The 21764-nt window shown below is 36.3% G+C and overlaps 1 protein-coding gene across 2 annotated transcripts in view; it reads right to left on the bottom strand.

Moving 5' to 3' along the window:
• The window catches only part of Hivep2 (HIVEP zinc finger 2), a 184953-nt gene that overhangs the window by 66084 nt on the left and 97105 nt on the right, over positions 1–21764 (bottom strand). For both annotated transcript variants that reach the window (XM_090338021.1, XM_090338020.1), the window contains exon 2: positions 15067–15180. The gene's annotated coding sequence lies outside the window, so the exon portion shown is untranslated. The remainder of the gene's footprint in view (positions 1–15066; positions 15181–21764) is intronic.

Here is a 21764-nt window from a genome sequence, read left to right as displayed (position 1 = left end):
AATTTTTTTTAACAGTCTGATGACCCCTTCATAGCATAAAGGTTCAAACTGCATAAAATAAAATACATTGGATTATAAAAGAAAACAATTAGAATACAATTATCTCAAAAAAAGTAAGCAAACTTGTGAGTTTCTGTTAACCAGTAAAACAAGATAAATACAGTGCAAGTCTGATATGATTTTGAGTACTCATGATCATAAGGACCCCTTGAGATCTCAGGCACAACAGGGATATGACGGGAAACTACCCGTGACACTATGGGAACAAAGTCACAGATGTTTTTGAACTCAGTGAATTTGTCATGCACATAAACAAGAAAAGGACTGCTGAAGTTCAGGAAGAGATTAGTGAAAAATAGTGATATTTTTCTTTAATCACAGTCGCTAAATTCTATGCATTTGTGGGTAAAAGTCTGGATCTAATTTTTTTTTAAATCTCTTTATAATTCCAACTGTCTAGGATCAGAGATTAAGTTGTTTCCTTGGCTTCCCCCACAGAGATATTCACAACAAGAAATAAAACTATTTTCCCGCCATTGGAGAAAAATAAGACTTACAAGAGAGATGGTACCCTTTCTTCTCCTGATCCAAATAAAGCAAAGAGTGTTTATTGACTTGGAAATGAGTTATTCAAACACCACCAGGCCCAATCAGAGCACAAGCAAATACATATTCAGTGGCACTAACACCAATTAACCACAGCTCCTGTTCCAGCCCCACCTGCTCACACGGGACCTCCAGGCCCCTTGAAAAGTCCCAACTATATATTTCTAGGATTCCAGCAAGGGAGACTTACAGGAGCCCACAGGCAGTCTGACAGCCAGTCACAACACCATCTGCTATTTCTTCCTTCCTGTGCCAGCTCCCCCTAGCGTCCCCAGGAAGGAACAACTCTGTTGCCTCTGCAGATGGCGCCTACAGAGAGAATGCTAATATCCAGATGCCCCAAAATCAAGCAGTGCCTATACATTCAGCCAGAGTTCTTATTGTCATGCTTTAGCAAACCCATATACTATAAATAAAGCCCAATTCATAGATACAAGTCACCATTATAATTGGCAGCCAGATGTCCCAATACCTTAAGGCCTGACTACAACAGCTATTTAGACTCCCCAGGAAACCTTTATCCAAAATCTGTTTTGTACCAGTCAAAAATGAGCAGACTGGCCCGGAGTTTGGCCTAGTGGTAAGTGTGCTTGCTTAGCATGCACAAAGACCTGGGTTTGATTCCACAGAACCACATACATAAAAAAACAAAAGTGGTGCTGTGGCTCAAGTGGTAGAGCACTAGCCTTGCAGAAAGCTCAAGGACAGTGCTCAGGCCCTGAGTTCTAGTCCCAGAACTGACTTAAAAAAAAAAAAGAGCAGTTTCAATGCTTGCATGGTAGAAGGTTGTAATGCTGCAAAATGTGCAGTTAGCCACTATTTCAAAAGCCGAGTTTGAAGCAGTCTTAATGAGAGACATCGTACCTAGTCAAGTCTCTCAGAAAGCATAAGCAAAAATGGCTGTGCAGTATAGTTGTGCAGAGTATCTCATCTCTGGTGATCTCTGATCAATGATTCTATTAAAAATTGATTCCATACTTAGAAAAAATCATATGTTATACACTTGAGCATTTTGCAATTAAATAATTCTTAATCTTACATTTGTAAACCTATCAACTGCATGAAACACACTATAGCATCTAAATTGACATCACACATCAAATCTGGAAATGGTTACTTCTACAAATATGGTTGAGAACTTAATCACAGCTCTAAATATATATTAAAAAGTTCAGCTATCTAAATAATTTTGGACTTGAAATGTTTTACTCATTCATTATAGTATAGATTTATTTGTCTTTTAGTTCTAACATGCAATGTGGAATACTTTGCAGAACTGATTTGTGAAGCCATTTTCCCTTTTTGTGTTTTTACTTACTCTCATTTATTTTTTAAAATGTATTCTTAAATATCTTTAAATATTTGTGCAAGAGTTTCAATATAATGCATCAATTCATGAATTCACCTTCATCAGTGTCGTCCCTGCCATCATTCTCCCCATCATTTATCCAAACCCCACTCATCTCCTCCAGTTACCTAGGTCCAAGTTCACATATGTACATTGAAAGCAACAACATAAATTTAAATAATGGTCTGCCCACGTTTTAACGTCTCAAACAAGGAAAGCAAATATTTGATCATCAGGAATGACCCATATAAAATTCACTTGCAGGGTATTTCAAAATCTTTATTTAATGAAGATTCAATTGTTCAAAACAATGCAAAAGAGACGGAAATTTATTCTCATCAAATCTACAGTTTGATCAGACCAAATCATTGGGAACCTCAACTTGTATTTCTTTCAAATTCAAATGTTGTTACTGATCACATTATGAGCATCTGGGACTTTATATAAGCCCTTACCCTAGAAGCCACACAGATACTGGTATATGTGACTTCCTTCCCAGTTGTGTGTTCCGAAGGCCCAAATTAAGATTGGCTTATAACCAAATCCCATGCAAAGATGTCAGGATTTATTTATTTATTTATTTATTCATTTATTTATTCTTGTAGCCATGTGACACAATGATTCAGATCAAGCCCAAGTGGCTAAGGAGACAACACATATGTCGTTCCTTGCCACCTTGGGAATCTTCCAGCCCTTTCTGGCCAGATAGAAAACAATAGCTGATTATCAGTAACATACCCTAGGAGTGGGGGGGGGGGGTCTTAAAGTCTGATTGAGACCTATTAAAACAAACAAAAAACAAAACAAAACAAACATTGCCTTGGTCTTTGTTCTGTCATTCCACTTATAAGGTTCCAGGCTGCCATGCACTGCACTATTTATTTATTTTGCCAGTCCTGGGCTTGAGCTCAGGGCTAGAGCTCTACCATTTGAGCCACAGCACCACTTCCAGGTTTTTTCTATGGCTATGGTACTGAGGAATTGAATCCGAGTCTTCATGTATGCTAGGCAAGCACTCTACCACTAGGCCAAACTCCTGGCCCCTATCTATTTATTTATGCTGATTCTGGAGCTTAGACACAGGGCATGAGCACCATCTCTGAGTTTTTAAGCTCAAGGTAGCATTCTACCACTTCAGCCATAACTCTACTTACAGATTTTTCACTAGTTAATTGCAGATATGAGTCTCACACGCTTTCCTGGCTTCCAACTGTGATCCTCAGATCTTAGCCTCTTGAGTAGGAGGGATTACAGTGTGACTCACTGTTGCTTCACCTCCACTTTTTGTGTATTTCCCTACCACACTTATGACCATGAATTCATGGCAGGAGGAAGAATGGCAAACCAAAGAGAATGAAGCAGCACCCTTTCACAGGCTTTGTTCATTACCCAGTCTTTAACCTTTCATGAAAATGTGGAAGAGGCCCCTGCTTAAAGTGACACCATGGGGCCAGGAGTTTGGCCTAGTGGTAGAGTGCTTGCCTAGCATGCACAAAGACCTTGGTTCGATTCCTTGGTACCACATACATAGAAAAAAAAGCCAGAAGTGGTGCTGAGGCTCAAGCAGTAGAGCTCTAGCCTTGAGAAAGTCCAAGGACAGCAAGCCCTGAGCTCAAGCCCAGGACTGGCAAAAAAAAAAAAAAAAAAAGTGACACCATGGACTGGTATAAATAAGGTCCAGGTGAAGCAGAGTGAACCAAGCAGGTGACATGGAACAGATGGCATGAATGCAGCATCAAGTCAAGCCTATGCAATGGGCCAGACAGAATATAGATATGAAAACTATGTTCTCAAGATGTTTCTGCAAAAAATTCAAACTATGGCCTCAAGAAGCCAACAGAAGCTGGGCACGGTGGCTCACGCCTGTAATCATAGCTACTCAGAAGGCTGAGATCTGAGGATCGCAGTTCAAAGCCAGCCCAGGCACTAAAACCACTAAAATCCGTGATACTCTTATCTTCAATTATCCACCAGAAAACAGGAAGTGGCTCTCCAGGGGTAGGGTGGTAGCCTTGAGATGAAGAGCTCAGGGACAGCTTCCAGGCCTGGTGTTCAAGCACCACCACCACCAACAACAAAAAAAACAAGCCAGTAGAATCCACAAAAGGGAGAGGGCCAATCAACAAAATCTCCATTGACCACATAAGAACCTGTCCCCAATGCCCAGTGTATGTGAATTAATGCACCTTCTATCTGGCAAATATCATGTAACCCTTTTATTAATCACAATAAAAAAATATCAAAAAAAGAAAATAATTCATAGTGTTAACATTAAAATGGAATTAATTTTTTATCAGACTTCCAAAATACATCACACATATACATATATAATATAGCACATGTAAAATAAAAATATTTACATTTGATTACATTAATAACTACATTAATTTAATCATAAAATTACGAAATGAAATCAATGTAATCCCAATGAATAATATAAATAAATATCTTCCAATACATGATTAAAGTCTCCCCACATACTAGTTCATTTCTGTTTCTTAAACAAAACCTTTCTAAGCATTTAAGCAAGAATTTACTTTGGCAAGATGGGAAAAAGTAAGGAGAAATAGAAAAAAAGAGAAAGATAAAATAAGAGAAAGATAAAAAAAATCCCTGTTCTCTGAAGAATATGAGAGTTCAAGACTTCTTATAAGCAAAATCTTAAGAAAACAAAACATATTCTATATGATGTACATAAATGAGTGCTACTGAAAGCAATGCTTAAAAACAGTAAAAAATGAACTTAAAAATTATAAATTTCTTTTAAGAATCTGAGGTTAAAAATAAATCTAATTATTTAATCTCAGTTAAACATTCTGCAAAAGTTTAAGTAAATTAAAAATAAAAGGGAAGTGGTGCTGTGGTTCAAGTGGTAGAGTGCTAGCCTTGAGAACAAAGAAGTTCATGGACAGCGTCCAGGTTCTGAGGTCAGTCTCAGAACCAGGAAAAAGAAAAAACAAAAAGAATAAAAGCTGATATGACCACTCTACTCAATTGTATTTTTATTTTATCTAGTAGAAAAGTTAACTAACCAAAGTATTTCAAGTCTTATTCCTGCCAGCTGGTAAAGGTTCACAACATACATATTTTAAAACACAGAGACAGTTATAGATATTCTGCAAAGACTTTTTGATCTATAAAAGACCAAAGAGAATTTTACAGTTAATTAGTTAATACTTTATCATAATGATGCTAGTATGTATTTCCTGGTCTGTTGCATCTGTTAGCAATTTTCTGTCCACTTACAACCTTCTATTTTTTATATGTTGTTAGTTCTGCTTAGTAATGCCAATAAAAATTTTACGCATTCATTGACCAGAATGAAGAACAAAAGTAATGAGTCAATTCCTACCCTTAATGAATGAATAGATAGAATGAATTAGTGAATCAATAAATTTATGAATTAATTGGATGAGCAAATGAATAAGTAAGTAGATGAAACATATCAATACCTATGTCAGACTCGCGCTGCATTCTTTCGGAACAGACATAATATGTAAGAAGATATAAATGTTTTAGAAGACAATACATTCATGGATAATAGTATTTAGAAAAATATCCAAAATGATTGTTTTTCTCTCTAGAACTCAAAAAGTCTACATAAGTATCTATGTCACTTTATCTGAAATGCACTTCTAATTTAGGTTGTACTAGTCTTACAATATTCATAATAACCTTTCAAATTAATACATAGTGTACTTCAAACACTTCAGTAGAGCTACCAAAAATGTTAACGTTTACCAACTACAAAAGCTCAAAATTTGCATTTGGTATAAGTCACTTTTGTATTTTTTGGTCAGTCATGATGCTTTGATTGAGGACCTGGGTACTATCTTTGAGCTCCTTTGCTCAAGGCTAGCATGCTACCACTTTGAGCCACAGCTTCACTTCCAGTTTTTGAGTGGTTAATTGGAGATAGAGTCAGGGTGGGGAGAGGAGGATGGGACTTTACTGCCTGGACTGGCTTTGAACAGCAATCTTCAGACATCACCCTTCTGAGAAGTTAGGATTACAGGAGTGAGCCTCAGTGCCCAGCAAGTCATTTATCTTTGTATGGTACAAATAAATACAATTTTGTTTCCTTTGGAAACAAAAGAACTCAAGATTAAAAGTTCTATCTCAAAGTCACACAGATCTCTTAGTTCAACTTCTTGCTATTTAAAATAGAAGTGAACTTGGTGTCCAATTAAACATGACTATTCACAAGTATGTGCAAAATAAACAAAGGGGGAAATATGAGGGCCTTGTTTTCTCATTCAACATAGATAAACAAACATAAAAATAAGATAAATCCTGCAAGACACAAACCTGTCATCTACATTTGCCAGCTGGAAGAAAAGTAGAAAACATAAAAATGAGCTAAAGAGGGGAACAGCAGAAGCAACAGTAACTCCTAAGAGACTAGAGGAATAGTCCCAATCTCAATGGGTCCCTACATTTTAGCTTGACGGCTGGTTTTAAAGATTTTACCCTCACTTAGGATGAAAGGTACTCCTATATTGCAGGAATTCCCTGAGGCTATCTATATCAATACTGTACACACCAACAAGCAAACAGACTGGCTTTGTCTATCTCCAGCTTGAGAAAAGATGAGAGAAGGCCTATTAAACATCCTGCCAACTCAATCCTCCAGGAAAGGGAACCCCACCCTATGACAGGTGAACCCTGGTGAGCATACATGGCAATTCAGAATCGAGGATTCTGCCACCATTAATCAAAGACCTAGAGTGAACTCACAGATTGGCTATCTATAAGGATTCAAAAAGAAAGGAAAGAAATAGTAAATATTCATTTCATAATTGTACTTCTATCCAGGTTATCTATAATGTGGAAAAGTTACATATATTGACTTGATTTCCTTCAAGGAAAATGACTTTACTTAGCATTTTATATGTTTTTTCTCTGTTTAGCATATTTCTCAGCCAACACCTCAGATGAAACAAGGCCTCAGTAAATACTAACTGACAGGATACTCAAAGAAAAGGATAAATGCATGGGTGAATAATTACAAACACACTGGATTTGTGTACTTCTGTGCATATGGAGAGAGGAGAAATTTCTTCTTTCTCCATGTGCTATCTTTTTACTTCTTTTAAACTACAGATCATCTGATAAATTTTAAATATGTAATTATGTGAGTGCCTTGGTGAGAGTGCTTTCATTTTGCCCAGTTGGCTGTATTAGTTGCTTAAACACAGACATATAAAACAAAAACTAAACATAACAATGATATAAATCTCACCCCTTTACATTGTATAATAAAAGGCTATTCATCCTAACCAAGTAATTTCTGAATTTTTCTTTAATGACTCTATTTTATTATTGTGTTAAATGATTAATAGTATCCCTCCGGTCCCCTTGCTATAAGTCTACATTGCTGTCCTGTTTCCCCATCAGGTGTGACACAATGTGCTTGACTATGACTGTGTGTTTTGTCCACTTATTGACACATAAATATCTTTGACAGCAGGAAAAGTAATGGTGTGTGTGTGTGTGTGTGTGTGTGTGTGCATATGTGTGTGCTAGTGAGCACACACTTCCCTAGATTGTTCTCCATAGAAATCTCCTTCCATGTGGGACAAGAGCCAAGGAGAACCTGAGGACTTCCCTGACCCTAAGCCAAGGGTGTGGCAACATGGCAAAGCTCACACTACTATCAGCTGGTTGCCCTAAAGGAAGAAATTTGTATGGGGCGGGGAAGGAGAGAGAAAGTACAAAGCAGGAAGAAATCAGGTATCTAGCCTACAAATCTTCTTTGAGAAAATAATCTTGGAATCCAACATTTTTGCTGTATTTTAAAGTTTGCAAAGAATGCCCAGGATTGACACATTCACAAGTCATTCTAGAAAACCAAGATTGAAACTACCCAACAAGGATATGCTATTGAGAAACAGCTTGGCCACTTTGGTCACTGATGCCTTTAACTAGGTCTTCAAGGTAAGAAATAACTTGGAGAATATTTCACCTTTGCATTCACAAAACATTTCATTGAGGAATCTCTCAGTGTACTACTACAGGCTTCCTTATATTGAGGTCAGATATATACCAGACTTACCTCTGTTTTAAGATTACAAGCGACTGAAAAGGCCAAAATATGGAATTCCTTGTTGAAATATTATTCTACACTACCATGACAGCAATTGCAAATGGCAGAACTGCCATAAATATTCATCGAATACAACCAAACTAAAGCTTTTTACAAATAGAAGGAGGGAAAAAAAAACCCTCAAGTCCTATGTAAGAAAGATGAGGGCTCAAGCCAGCAGAGTGTTGGCATTTGTGATGATTGGTGTTCTTAAAATTTCCACTTAAGGCTGATGACAGAATCAAGCTCTGCTATAGCCTATGAATAATTTATTTGTGCACAAAACATTCTGTTAATGGAAATCTTTTTATGGTTCAAGATCTAAAACATAGTTGCTGTCCTATAGTTTATATGTTTACTGTAATCATTAGTATACAAGATAATGATAAACGATAACTACAGGATCATTGTATGCTCCTGAAGTGATTTAATAAAGAAATCTCTTCTGAACTAAAAATAATAATAATAAATTCCTCTATGGGTAGAGATAAGGTGGATTACAACAGCCAACACATGGGTCTCATCAAATTAAGAACCTTTTTTTGTTGTTGCTGTGAGATATCACCCACTGAAAGGATAACTTGATCCAAACAGCTAATACATTATTTTTAATTTTAGTGCTCAATTAAAAATCCCCCTGCTTTCCCAAACTACAGTATCTAGATCCAATAAAGCATTTTTTTAAAAAAAAGAGAAGTACTTGTGTTTGCGCATTCCCTAGACACTGCAGCCTGCCAAAAAATGTTCCTTAGCTGTGCTATTTCAGCAAGTCGTGAGATGGCAGCGATCATACCCCTCAAAAGGAAAAGACAGCTATTTTCCCTGTATGTTTTTATTTTCGAAGGCTGAAAGGAACACTTCTGGCTGTTGCGAGTACTCTGACAAGTACACATGTTCCTGAATTTGTGGGGATTTGGCACTGTTAAGGTTGAGAACATCGAAAACCACCTCAAGCTCTTTAAAGATCTGAAAGAAGAGCAAGAGGAGGAAGACAAGTTTTGCAGTGAATTCTAGTTTCTAATTAGGAATCCTCATGCAGAAAGAAACAAGAATAAGCACATGCTTTGTGTCTACCTTTATTTCAAATACAGCAAGAACCAAACTGATGATATCCAAATCAGCCTCTTTACCTCCCTTTTTCTATTAACACTAATAGTCTGTCTAAAACTAATAGTGTCTCATATTTGTGATCCTAGCTACATGATTTGAGAATCATGGTTTGAAGCCAGCAAAAATCTGAAGTGGAGCTGTGGCTCCAATAGCAGAGTGAGTGCTTGAACAAAAAATGCTCAGGGACAGTACCCAGTTTAAGCCCAGTACTAGCATATAAAAACACAAAATAATTTTTAAACTCTTAAGCTCAAAACCAAGAATTATTATTGATAGCTTCTTTGTTCCTGCTTCTCACCTCCAGAGCACATACATGAATGCATAAACACACACACACACACACACAAACACACACACACACACACACACAATCAGACAGTCCTTCACTGCTTCTTTCACACTTTCCTTTCTATGTCTGTGTCCCACCAATTCTTTGTGTGCTGTAACTACAATTCAATCCTTCAACCCCTGTCTCAAACCCCAACAACACATAGGCAAGAGATTACACTGCATGCCATCTTCAAGTGGTGTACTTCCAACCCAGGGCAGGACTGGGCACAGTACCCTGATCCATGGGATGTGGGGACAATTACCAGTGGCAGTGACCTGTGGAAGTGTCCAGAGAAACTCACAGAAAGCAAGCTAAGCTGAAAACAGCCACAAGGGCCCCAAAATACAAAAATCTATGAGACATGAGAAACTGAGGGAAGATGGAAGAAGTAAAGTCAGAAATAATTCCTTAAACTTAGGATGAAAGTATCCATTCAAGTGTTCTAGGTGGTGCCTTGGCCTGTAATGAAAGTGAAGGAGGAAATGTAAAAGATTCATTCTAAGGTGACTGCTCTCGAGCAAATTCATGCAAGTGTACCCTCAGTGGTTTCCATGCCTACAGTGACTAGAGCTCCCACTCACTTTACCTCCACCTCTCACTTTCTAATGCTACCTACCAGCCCCACCTTCCTAAAATGCACCTCTGATGACATCATTCCTCTGCTCAAAAAGGATCAAGGGCTTCCCACCCAGGCTATATGGAACGAATATTCCTTACAGTCTTGAACTAAGGCAGCCGGACTCCCTTTTCACACTACGTTTACACCTACATGCCCAGCATCCCTCACTTTCAAGGCCACATTTTATTACAGCACCTGTATTTCTTCAACTGTCATTTTGGTTGCCATGACCAAGACAAAAGAAAGAAAATATATGCGGGAATATAGGGTGTTTCTTTCTTTTCTTTTGATTGGTTTGGGGAGGAAGGAAAATGGTATTACTCTAGCTTATGAGTAATTTTTTTGCAATAAATAAGAATCATTAAAAATGTACGACTTTGTCCTTATGACTCTGCTATGGTTATTTAGTTTCAGATTTGCTGATTCATCACACTGATGCAATTAAATCTATATCCATATATCAATTTTTAGGCTTCAAAATGAATTTTAGAAACAAAGTCACAACAAATATTTGTTGGATGACTATAAAACTGCAAGCACAATAATTTAGAAGTGACGTGAGAGGAGTATGAAAGTGGTAAGGGAATTCTTACAGCAGATGAAATAAAGCATGAAGATAAGTTAATCCTAAAGTACAAAATAAAATTAACCAGACCGTGTCATTTGTAAGTGCTTTAACTGATAATGCAAATAATAGATGAGGCAGATAATGCAACTGAGAAAGTTAATTCATCTTCTGGGATTCATGGATGAAGAAGCCAGTGTGATAACAAACTCAACATATAATAAAGATCTTTAAAAGGGAGGTTTTTGCCTAATATGTACTTCAGGTACTGTAGTCAAACATCTACCTCTCATCAGAGCTACAATTCAAGAAGGCCTTCCGATAATCTCTAAGGAGGTTTCTTTTTTTCATATATTTTTTGTAATTAATAGAAGGGTTACATTATATTCATCAGACAGAAGGTACATTACTTCACAAACACTGATACCCTTTCTCATGTCTTGGTCCCCATTTCCCTCCCCCCCCAACCCCCACACCTCATCTTGTATTCCCCTCTTCCCTATCCAATTTCAAATAACCAACTATGCATATATATAATATATCAGACAACAAGGTGAAATAGTGTAATAATATGAGATAACCAAGGGACAGCAAAAGAGATGAGAGATAACATAGTACATTAAGGATAATAATCACTCATTACATGGCTTTTGTTTCTATATCCTGGAGGTCCTTTCATTTAGTGTCATACTATATGGCCTTATGTATCTAGGTTGTGTTCTACTGTAAATCTCTGCTAGGAGAGCCCAAGGTTTCGAATGATTATGACAAATGAGGGAAACCATTGAGCCTACGTTCCTTTGAGTCTGCCTTACTTCACTTAATATGATTTTTTCTAAGTCTTTCCATTATCTAAGGAGGTTTCTTGAAGATAATAAGATTTGTAGATGAGTGAAAAATTGAGCAAACTTAACAAAGATTGAGCAAACAATCTTCAGATAGATTCTACCTGTCAGAGGTCTGGAAAATTCACATTATTTATTCATAGTGTTAGGCACATTCCTTTGGACTGGCTCCAGATTCCCTAATATTCTAAGATCTGACTCTTCCTCAAAATTTCAGTAGGGATGCATTTCCTTATGGAAATCATACTAAACAGAATATGGTGAATATATCTACAAAGCTCCACTACTTGGATGTTGGCCAGTCCACCATGTCCAGTATCTCAGAGTGACTATGGAATGCTATTTCCTGTTGGCAAAACCAGGGTTAAAATTCTGCCTCTATGATTCACTAGGGCTGTGACTTGTAAATCACTCAACTGTAACACCCACTACTACCTCAAGCCTCTATTTCCTCATACACATAATAAAGTGTGAATGATATCTGTAAGGTACTTCTTTTCTCAAGTAATGCAATACTCGTAGGTACCATTTAGAAATACTAAAATCACTACCCAAAGCTTATATATATATTTACAATCATTCAATTCCACCAAATAGACTTTGTATGGTTAATGAAAGAAGGAAGATTCACTTTCCCCTGCCATTCTATAATGTAAGCTGATGGAAGGACACAGGGAGATTTAGAATCTTATTTTTTAAAAAAGAAAAAAGGAAGAGAGAGAGAGAGAGAGAGAGAGAGAGAGAGAGAGAGAGAGAGAGAGAGAGAGAGAGAGAGAGAAAGAGAGAGAGAGGGAGAAAGAGAGAGAGGGAGAAAGAGAGAGAGGGAGAAAAGAGAGAGAGAGAGAGAGAGAGAGAGAGAGACAGAGAGAGAGAGAGAGAGAGACAGAGAGAGAGAGAGAGCAAGCAGCCTTCCATAAGGATTTCAGATAGCTACAGAATGCTCATGGGACCAAATGTGCTTTGCTCATACTATTGGTTTGATGAATGCTTGCTAACTGACCCAGGGGCAAACAAATGGATAATTTACTAAACCCATGAATGAATGATGATGTGGCCAAGTGAAAGGCTCAAGAAACAAAGCTGGCAGAGTCAAGTCTAAAAACTATCATGTGACTGGCAAAATATAACTCCTATTGAGACTTAAATTGTTCAGAATTCAACTATTCCAGCTACTACCTACTAGTAGTTTCTGAGTTCCTAATGTTTGTTTTTAATTCTCACAAAACCTTGTGAATTAAGCAGTACCCTTATTTAACTCAAAACAATCATGATTTCAAAGCACAATGACCCAATGGGCTGACTGAGCCAGTAGAGACCAGAGCTCAGTGTGATAAAGCAAGAAGGCCACATGTACTCCATGTCCAGGCCATGGCCACACTCAGAAGGCATTTAGGAGATAGTCTCTCACACCTAGTTTAAATTAGGTACCATCAATGAAACTTAGCCCCGTAGCATATTTTGGGAATAGCTGTAAAATCCAGGCTTGAGTGTAGACAGAAAACTCTATGTGCTAAACAAAGACATTTCAGCTGGTACCATATGCTAACCTATAAGATACCTGTTGAAGGAATTAAAGCTTTGCCTTTGAATTTTTTTTAAACATTTCTCTTCTGATGGGCTTTTAATCTAATTGCCTTATAGCCCTTTTATTAGCTATAAGAACATCTAAATGGTACTATATATCCATAATAACAAAACATTTCTGGTCACAGTAAGTATGAATCTGATTCCTGAATCTGACAACTTAATGAAAACCCCCTCTGGAGCTTTACACACTTGATTTTTACACTCACTTGATACTCAAAAGCTAGACGAACAAATCAAGTTCCAAAGGTATTTTCCTACCTCAGGAGATATTTTAGACAAAGATTACTTTAGACAAAGCTAAAGAGACTTATTGGAATGGCATACACTATATAGAATTATCACCAGAAAAGCCACCTCCAATCCTCATGCCTTAGGATGCTCTTGATAAGTATAGCTTCAATCATTTTCCTTATTCACTACCACTTACCAGGTTTTAAAATGGTTCCTGTGTATTTGGAGAGAACCTAAAGTAACAAGCTGTAAGATTTTAAAACCATGGGGGGAGGGGGGAGAAGACTTGAAAAACTCAAATCTTGCAACTTAAATGAGAAAAACAAATTTCATTCCAAATTTTCTGTCATTTGTAGAAAGGGTTAATTTAAGCATGAATCTGACTGCATTAAAAAAAAAATTACCAAGTCCTAAAATCAGTATCATTTAGATTCTTCATGCCAAAAATCTGTTTGACAGAGCGGGCTTTACTATACTGACATTTTAACAGTAGCCAAAGTCCTGTTCCCACTAAATTCAATCTTGGCAGTACCAAAACCCTGCTGACAGCCTAAACTCCGCCTGGTTCTGTGTTCTTTACCTCCAAAGCTTCCACAGCAACCCAAGGAAACAGGGAAGTAGGATCGAGCAAGTTTTATCCTTAAGGGTCAAACCTTATTATAAAACCCAAAATTTCTATCTCATATTCTTACAGTATCTCAACTGGTTATCTGATATATTCTATATATGCAAATTTGGTTATTTGAAGTCCGACAGGGAAGAGAGGAAAACAAGATGAGGGGCGGGGGTGGGAGAAGGGAAATGGGGACCAAGACATGAGAAATGGTATCAATGTTTGTGATGTAATGCACCTTTTATCTGGTGAATATAATGTAACCCTTCTATTAATTACAATAAAAAATGAAAACAAACTAAAAGAAAACCAATTTTTTGTAACATATGGAATGTTTTCAAAAAGGTAATATATAAATTTACCAAGAAAAAAAATTGGGCTTTAGATGTGACTCTGACAAGATGCAAATGCACATAAAAAACTCTCAAACCAAAATCTGATACTCTCAAACAGACTCAAGATTACAAAAAGCACTGGTACATTGTAAAAAAAAAGAAAAGAAAAAAGATTACAAAAGGCAAAATCAAAGTAGGATTAAAAGCAGATAGAGGAGAGCTTGTACAGGGCCTGAATTAATCTCTGACATCAAAATGAAGAATGTAAAATAAAATAACACAAAATACAAGTGTAATACAAGGATGAATTTCAAACCATAAGGTGACATTTTCCAATGTTCAGCTAAAACGGGGTATTTCCAAAAATGCAACCAAAATAAACCAATTGCATGTATAGACTTACAAATGCTTTCACTGAAGAAACAACTCATCCATCAATCATAAACTATGAGGGGCTTAAACCATTACCCTCCAGATTTTCACAGAAAGATTATTTAATATTGTGCTTAAGAAATCCTTCCCAGGTTGGGAGTTTGGCCTAGTGGTAGAGTGTTTGCCTAGCATGCATGAAGAAGCCAGGTTTGATTCCTCAGTACCACATACATAGAAAAAAGCCAGAAGTGGTGCTGAGGTTCAAGCGGTAGAGCTCTAGCCTTGAGAAATTCCAAGGACAGTGCTCAGGCCCTGGGCTCAAGCCCAGGAATGACAAAAAAAGAAAGAAAGAAAGAAAAGAAACCCTCCCTGTAACTTTGAAATCAAACCACATTTAGAAAGCACTTGGTTCAGCTTACCTAATGGCCAAATGTTAAACAACTGGGAAACAAATACTCCAACCAAATCAATGCTGTGAATTTTTCAAGTAGATCTGATTACCATCGTCTTTTAAAGAAAGTCAAAGACTCCACCTAAAAAGGAAAATACAAAGAAAAACAGCATGTAAACCACAAGTGATTTATATAATCTGTATGCTAATAAAACAAAATCTAACTGAGTCAAGTATTGTTTTTCCTAGTTACTGTAATACTGAAAACTACAAAATGACCAAAACAAGTGTCTGAAAATGTGTACAGGTTCTCAGAAACTATTAATCTCTGGCTCCATACAGTCCCTATTAAGGGAAAAAAAAACTAATACAGAGATAACTAAAACATAATAATGGCCAAATAGTCTTCGATGGACTTCCCTAGCATGAATTTCTAAATCATTCTATCATTATACGGATGATTCCTTGTTTCTTGCAGAAAGTCTCTAGTAAAGACCCATAAATAGCTTAATTCTGGCTTATAAAATACAAGTTTATTTTGTCTATTTTACCAGGAGACCACCTTTTCTAGAATCCTTCTACTTCACTATCTCAGCTCTGATTGAAGGATCAAGAGAAAGTAAGAAATATCTTAACTGTGAGAGCCTAAAATGAATCTTGATGTGAAGGGAAAATTTAACATAGGTAGAAAAGAAATTACACAGCTTCCATCTAATCCCATATCAGGCCTTTTATTACATTAAAAAGACTAGTATTTTTAAGTCCTATAGTATCCAATACAAATGCAGTCAAATAAGCGTTCAGAAATATATGCCAAAGCCATATATTGAGCACATGGTTATATTAGACATTATAAAAAGTCACATTTGTCATCCTATGGCTCTCATTGCACACATTAATGAAATATGAAAAATAAAAGCTGAAGGTGATTTTCTATCCACTTTTTATTTCAGAAAGTACTTACTAAACAACAAAAGTTGCTAACCATGGAAAGATAAATAACTATAACTAGGACCTCACAGCAATTAGGGAAATATGTTTAAATTTCCTAGAAAACCTACATCTAAATTCTAGTCTTATTGCTAGTCAAGAAGCAGTAATCTAGAAAGCTCATTTGGGCATAGTCTCCAAAGACTCCTTTATTAGCAGAAATAAACAGCTTTAACTACCACTCCAGACATCTTGCCATTAGTATGATAAGACAAATGACATTTATTTTGGTTATTATTGTTTTTTGTATGTGGTACTAGAGAACAAACCACCAGGTTCTCTGCTACTAAGCCATACACTTAGTCCATTTGGGGGGTATTTTAACTTACACTGAAAAAATATTAGCACTGATCAGTGAACTGTGACATGGCACAAAATACATTTTTTACATTTAAATATCTAGAGCCGATCCAGCAATTCCACTACTTGGTATTTACCCAATCTTCCAGAAACAAGGACATACTAAATTTACTAGCACAATGATGTTCACTGCAGCACTACTGACCACAGCAAAGATACGGAACCAACCCAGATGCCCCTCACTTGATGAGTGGATCAACTAGATGTGGTATTTATACACAATAGAATTCTATGCTGCTGTGAGAAAAAAAGACATCGCCCCATTTGTAAGGAAATGGAAAGACTAAGAAAAATTCATATTAAGTGAAGTAAGCCAGACTCAAAGGAACATAGGCTCAATGGTTTCCCTCATTTGTCATAATCAGTAGAAACCTTGGGCTCTCCTAGCAGAGATTTACAATAAAACAAAACCTAGATACATAAGGCCATGTAGAATGACACTAAATGAAAGGACCTCCAGGATATAGAAACAAAAGGCATATAATGAGTGATTGCTGTCCTTAATGTACTAAGTTATCTCTCATCTCTTTTGCTGTCCCTTGGCTATCTCATATTGTTTCAGCATTTCCACCTTGTTATCTGATATATTGTATATATGCTTATTTGGTTATTTGAAATATGATAGGGAAGAGGGGAAAACAAGATGAGGGGTGGGGGTGGGGGGAGGGAAATGGGGATCAAGACATGAGAAAGGGTATCAATGTCTGTGAAGTAATGTACCTTCTGTCTGATGAATATAATGTAATCCTTCTATTAATTACAATAAAAATATATGGAAAAATGTCTAGAGCCATGAAAAAATATATTTACTCTTTTTCCTGGCATTTTATGGAAAAGTTTCAATGGTTCTCTCAAATAATTCTGGTAACTACTTCCATAATATTTCTTCTGAATGTTTGCTGGGCTAGATTTGTACAGAAGCTAATATACCAGTTAACACCTTTTCCTTCTGTTAGGCATTTACCAAAAGTGACTCAGAAATGTAGGAATGACCTTGAAAATTTATTTTTTAAATCCTCTTTTGTTGTTTTCAATGTACAGTATGACTTATACAGAAGTCTATATCTCCCATTCCCTCTTCATCCCTTACTCACTTTCTTAAGTACACTACTAGATTATATTAAGTAGTTCTTGCCTGAGTTTAGCCAGTTACCAGGCCAATGTCAGTTACCTAAAAATGTCATCTCCTTTCTCCCTAACTATGGTTGGCTGAGTGGTCCATGATTTCAAATGACTTAGAAATGTTTCAGTCCTTATAGAGTGTCAAAAAATAGTAGCACGGTCACCTCATATCTACGTTCAAAAGCAGTAAGAACTAGATACATTAGTCACCAGTACAGTTGACCCAGTTAAATGACTGCCACTGATTAGCATGAAAGGTAGCAATACATTGTCTATACAGCAAGGAAGCTTCAAGTACACACATTACAAGACAACATTCTTTTAGAAACATTCATTGCCTTGAAAATGAACAAGCATTACACACTTGAGATGTGGCTTAAGTTAGAGAGTCAATCCTAAGCAAAAAAAAAAGTCAAGAGCAGAGCATGAGGCAGAGTTCAAGCTGGTTCCTAGCATATAAAACCAACAACAGAAATGAGCAATGATCCCTCACATTTATGCTACATTCCTATAGTATCTATTCTACACTGTAGTGTGACACATCAAAAAAAATTACAATGTGATAAAAGAGGATAGTTCTAAACTATTTTACCTTTACCTTTATCCATTCATCCATTCAGTCAATGAGTCATACTGAATGACTGGTCTTGTGTATGTTAGACAAGCACCATATACCTAAGCTAAAACCTACGCACTTTCATTTGATTTCACTGCCAGCCTTACCACACCATTGTGGAGTGAGAGCCTCAATCAATGGCATTTTTCACTTCATCAGAAAATCTAAGCACACCTAACACTGCATTTGATCACTTATGGGATCTTAAACAATAAGACAATCAATCATTAGCTAATATTTGATTATGCTGGTATACTCTGATTGGTCTATTTCATCTACTTATACATAATAAATCAGATAGAGCTCCAATGCTGAACTTTGGTGGCTTCCTCTAGCTCAATTGTTTGCCCTGGTTGGTACACAGGAACCACGCTCTCTGGGTTCACAGGACACGCCCTAGAAGCAGTTTAAGTGACTGGTCTGTGGCTACACTGACCACAGGAAGTTCAGTTTGGGAGAACCCTTTACAGAGACAAAGAGCAAGCATGTGGGTCATGATGTCTCTATAGATCTGCACTGACTTAGTGATCTTCAATCTCCTTTCCTTGATGATGAAATTAAAGCAATTTCTCACCCCGGGTGTATACCTACAAGCAAGTTTCCTGACAACTCAAATCCTACAGCCACTTTGCTACTCCAGGTCAAAAATTCAAACAGTCAGCAGTAGTTTCTTGGGTACCAATTACAATGCAGTTACTTCTCAGTACATGACAAGAACGGAAGTGGATACTAATATGTATATAATGAGGGAGGATAAACCCCAAATATCACAGGCTATACACCACCCTATTCATCACGTTACCATGAACACACCTCTGTACCACCCTAGAAAAACTGAATACTGAAAGAGAATACTGAAGGAGAATATTGAAATCAAGAATAATGGTATAATTTGAATAATGCAATATTCAATTTGAATAAGCTGCCCTACTTAGTTATTTATGTTATTTTTCCTTGCAAACATGAAAGAAAATTAAAGATATTTTAAACAAAGATACTCTTAATCCTAAAACCCAAATATAATTATTTATATTTTAATTGATAATCTAGCACTTGTTCCAATGAAGGCATATTTTCACATAGTTGTCTTCCTTATGCATTGTGATATTTTCACTTAGTATTTCATAATCAAAAAAATTTTTAGCAGTACTGGATCTTGAACTTGGGGTCTTGTGCTTGCTTAGGCAGGCCCTCTACTACTAAACAATGCCTTCAGTTCAGCTCTCTTTTGAACTGGTTCCTTCAGAGATAAGGGTCTCATTTTTCTACTAGCATGCCTAGAATACAAATACGATCTGCCATTTTATACTTGTTGAATATAGAGTGGCAGGCTTATGATACTACATCCAGCTTCTTCCATGGAGATGGAATTTTCTAGATTCTTCTGCCTAAACTGCTGTCCTCCTACTCTCAGCCTCTACAGTTGCTGATAGGAAAGGCATTTACCACTGTGTTCAACTGTTGGTAGTAAAGGGATGTGTGCACACAGGCTCAGAACCTCAATCCTTCCTATTTCAGCCTCCCAAGAAACTTAACTTACAGGAATATGCCATCAGTGTCTGGATACATGCAAACTAATTCACATAGCTTTCACTTTTATTAGCCACACAATATTCCACAGTTAGCACAAAGTCACTATTCCCACTCATGGTAAACATTTCACACTTTTTTCTAAGTTCTATAACCCAATTTTAATAGTTAAAATGAGGTAAGACAAAGGCAATGTGGTATATATAAAAAGATAGATATACAGATACATAGAACTAAATAGAAAGCTCAGAAATACACCTATTCTTGCATGGTAGGATTTCCATAAAGATACCAAGCTATCAATGTATAAAAAAATGGAGCAGTACTAGAAACTCAACTCTTACTGAGCACCATAAAAAACTATTAAAATTGAAATAGACTATAAACTTAAGTGAAAAGCAAATGCTCTAAAATCACTAAAAGAAAATACAAGAGAATGAGTCTGCAACATTACTTTGTACATTAAGAGCCACGTTTTTATTTGCAACAATAAAAAAATATAACTTGTCCTTAAAACACCATCATAAATAGGATTATTTAATCAAAAGATAGGAATATTTTATCCATTTTATATTTATAGTCAATAATGCCAAGAAACTCAAATTATTTACAAAGTTACCTGCAGTAGACATTAAAAATGTCATAGTGAAATCATTTACTTTGTATAATTAATATGTGATAATAAAAATAAACCAAATAATATTTTATACCCAAAAATTAGTTTATACAAATGGTACTTAAGGATTTCTATTTTAGTCATGACAATAGTTATTTTGCCATTTAAAAATTATTGTGGTATTGTACTTAGGTATTAGATTTTCATACATCTTTATGTGTGTGGTTTTTTGGGGTTTTTTTTGGCCAGTCCTGGGGCTTGAACTCAGGGCCTGGTCACTGTCCTTGGGCTTTCTCAAGACTAGCTCTCTTCCACTTGAGCCACAGCACCACATCTGGCTTTTTCTGTATATGTGGTATGGAGGAATGAATCCAGGGCTTTGTCCAGCCAGGCAAGCTCTCTATCACTAGGCCATGCTCCCAGCCCTCTTTATGTCATATACATATGTGCATATATGTATATATATACATATATATGAATATCTACGTATACATAATTTTCCCACAATTTTTTCCTGTAAGTTTATTTTAAAATATTTTATCATTACGTATATTCGACATGTATTTGAGCTTATGACATGAAATAGATATTCAAATATTTTTGACAAATTTCAAGCCCTACACAACACTATTTACTAAGATATCCCTCTTACATACCTTTCCATAAGCTTGCTATAATTTTTATAGGTGTATATCATAATCCAATGGGGCCATTTCTGGATACCTCATTTTTTTCAGGCATCTATATATAAATAAGGCTTTAATTCAGATTAAGAAAATATAATGTCACTGACATTATTATATGTGGTTTTCACATGCATTATCACTTGTGCATGTGTTAGGCACCTTTAATTATTGCTTCATATATTGTTCTGACCTTTCTTTTCTATTTAAATACTCCTTGATATTTCCTTATGCCCATATGTAGATTGCAAAATTCTCAGCCATTTTTTAGATGAGAATTTGTTAATAAAGTGCATTATTTCCCCTCCATATTCAGCCATACTAAAAATTTTTTTAAAAGCCCATTTGAAGTCTGCTGATAATTGCAATGAAGTGCGTGTGTGCGTGTGTGTGTGTGTGTGCGTTTGTGTGTGTGTGTGTGTGTGTGTATGTGTGTGTGTGTAGGTATGCGTGCGCATGGGCAAGAAAGAGAGACAGAGAGACAGAAAGACAGAGATTTTCAGTTTGGGTTTACCATGTTCAAAAAGCATATGTACATGAAACTTTACTCTTACATTTCAATGGTCATTATTCTTTTAGTCAGTCTCCTGGTTTCCTTTCTTTTCACATTTCAATTTCACTTTGATGAAACACTTCATACCTTACCTTAAGCAACCAATTGTGTTAATTCTTCAGGAACCCTCAAATGATATCCTTTACATGAGGATAACAGTGATTAAATAGAAGACAACTCTTTAAAGTCCTATCTTAAATAAAATGTGTGGATTTACTTGACAGAAACCCAATTATTCTGTAAATAAAAAGCATCT

This window comes from Megascapheus bottae, chromosome 8, assembly GCF_031878675.1.
Source record: "Megascapheus bottae isolate mThoBot1 chromosome 8, mThoBot2.hap1, whole genome shotgun sequence".
NCBI classification, from domain to species: Eukaryota; Metazoa; Chordata; class Mammalia; order Rodentia; family Geomyidae; genus Megascapheus; species Megascapheus bottae.
This window is presented reverse-complemented; position numbering and strand designations above follow the sequence as displayed.